The following is a 2,874-nucleotide window of genomic DNA, read 5'->3' as shown; positions in this document are numbered from 1 at the left end:
AATCTTGTAGTTTCTGGCCAAGTTTCGACGTTCAGAAATCTAGAGAGTGCATCATTTCTCGGTTTCTATAGCTTGTAAATTTTTCCCTGTGCGGGCTAAAACAAAGGTCGACACACCATTACAATCTGGCTTCTACAGATCGCAATGAACCTTGTTCCCAGCCAATAGCATCAGCCTATCAAGAGATATCCTCAAGCTAAGCCAATGATATCGCACAGTCTCCATTGGTCCCACCTGGGAAAGATTGACAAACTATTCCTGTGCTCTTTTACAGCTGTCTGAAGTCAAAAATATGGACGTCTGATGGCATTTCAACATTTCATGAAATTATGATGACATATTTCTATAAATCTATGTATGTACTTCTTTCAGACATATCTGTGAGTGATGTGGATGTGTTTTTGTATTTCAGGAGTTTTGTATTTAGCACTTTTTTGGCTTTTTTAGAAATAAGAAATAAGACAAACGCACAGACACATCTGTAGAAATACCTTCATATAAAATCCATTTTATAAGTCATTTTTTTCTGGATTTTTTCTGTTCTAAGTTGAGACATGTGGCTAGAGTACTGTTTTAGTATGTAGCCCATGTAATATGCTCACAGTAGTGCTTTTTATTAATTTTTCAGATGATTTACTTGGACGGAAATAGAAATTCTGTGTTCTAACCTCTGTAGCTCTGTGTCAGTAAGGCCTAGTGTCACACTGCCACTAGAAACAACAAGTTGAGAGTGTTAACTTCCCAATGAACTCAGGGTCATCCCAGAGGGCCAAAGCATGTGGAAACTGGAGCACTTTTTTAAGGGTAAAAATTTTGGCGAGAAAATCATATATTTTCAAGTGGTTTTCAAGAGGCTAATGCAGGTAGGCTTGCAAGATGGCGAAGCTATCGCGAGCCTTCAGCCGAGTGAAGCGGCAAGTTTAACAAAGGTTCTGGAGGAGATAAGGGACTTTCGCAAAGACACAAAACAACAACTAACCGAAATTATATCAGAAATCACCAGTGTTAACCAAAAATTGGCGGAGGCGGAAATGCGAATTGGAAAAGTAGAAGATCGCGTTCAGAATGTGGAGCAGATTATGAACAAGATGATAAAAGTTATCAATCAACAAGAAAACAAGTTACTCGACCAGGAAGGTAGATCTAGAAGGGAGAACATAAGGCTCTACAATATTCCCGAAGGATCAGAGGGCACGTCAATGGTGATGTTTGTGGAAAAATTACTGCGAGACATACTGGAGATCCTTCCGAATACGGACCTTGGCATCGAGAGAGCTCACAAAACGCTCCAAAACCCCCCGGCGACGGTTGAGGTAATCATTATCAATCATTATCAAATTTCACCGCTAGAAAATTAAAGAAGAGATTCTGCACAAAGCTTGGGCAAAAAAGAAGGTGTTGTTGAATGAGAGACCAATATACTTTGACCAAGACTACCCCCCGCCAATTCTTCAGAAACGTAAGGAATACTCTGAAGCTAAACAAGTATTAAAACAGAAACAGATCCGGTTTCAGACCCCGTTCCCCGCTAAACTACGCGTGTTTTATGATGACGGAACGCGACTATCCCAGTTGGCGGGGGAGGCAACCGCAGACATGAAAGATAGCGGACTGCCTATCAGCGTAATCACGCCGAGGGAGAGCCTATCGGAGCAGCTGTCCCGCACTATCTGGGAAATGGTTGGAGGCACGAGACAACAGGTAGCAGAAGAGGAGCGGGAGAAGACTATAAGGGAGAGACTGCAAGTTTTCAGAAGAGGGCCCCTGTCCCCTCCAGAAGAACTCTAAGTTTGGACTAGTTTCAAACTTATGGTGAGCTAAGTAAACCTGAAAAAAGATGGTGCAATTTTCAATTTGAGAGATATACGAGAATGTTAATTTTTCCATTGTCTTGGCATTTTTGTTATGGTTAGGGGTTTTTGTTGGGGTTATTTTCCCGTTTGGCCTTCCCCTTGTTTTCGTCCCGGTTTTCTCCCTACTCTGGTGTTGTAGATTCTGTCTTGTGTTTCCATGCTTGTGTATGTTCTGTTTCCTGTTTTATTTTTAGGTCAGCTTCCTGTCTGGTCTTGTCTTGTCTAGCTTTGCTTTGTTTGTCTGATTGTCCAGCCCCACCCTAATGTGTTCCACCTGATGTCTCACCTGTTCCTCATTACCTCATTACCTCATGTATTTAACCCCTGTGTTCCCTTTGCCTCTTGTTAGATCCTTGTGTCTTGTGAAGAAGTCTGTGCCTACGTTCCAGCTGTTCTGCCTACATTCCCTGTGAGTTGTTCCCTGTGTTGTTTACCTGTTTTTTTGGACCTTTAGCTTCCCCTGGACCTGGTTTTGGACTTCTTGCCCTTTGTGTTTTTGGATTTTCCTGTGTTTTGGATTCCCCTGGTTTTTGGACCTTGCCTGTTCCCAGTCTTCTCCTGTACTGTTTAAATAAACCCGTTTGTACCTGCCCTTGCCTGCCTCCTGGTTCTCTGCGTTTGGGTCCTCCACCCTGCCGTAACGTAACAATTTTGGAATTTTTTTTGTTTTCTTTCAAGTCATTTATTATTTATTTTGTGGACATCCATCTTCTCAATTTAAATGAAAATATATAGAAGGGAGGAATATACAAGTTTTTTTGGTGAAACGTACACTAAATTTTCCTTTTTTTTTAGCGTGAATGCTGCAATGGGGGCCCTCGACCCATATGGAAGAGAGATTTTCCCCCACAGCTAGAAGTTCCATCTAGCTCAGTTCAGGGTCATCCATTAGAGACCCCAACCTTGAATTATATTAAGGTTTCTCATTCTTCTGTTATGTATATTCTTTTGTTCTTGTTTTTTCAGGGAGTAGATTAACTAAGATCCGTTTAGTTGAGTTGGTTAACACGTGGCCTTTAGA

This window comes from Etheostoma cragini, chromosome 11 (assembly GCF_013103735.1).
Source record: "Etheostoma cragini isolate CJK2018 chromosome 11, CSU_Ecrag_1.0, whole genome shotgun sequence".
In the NCBI taxonomy this organism is placed as follows: Eukaryota; Metazoa; Chordata; class Actinopteri; order Perciformes; family Percidae; genus Etheostoma; species Etheostoma cragini.
Note: the sequence above shows the minus strand (reverse complement) of the source record.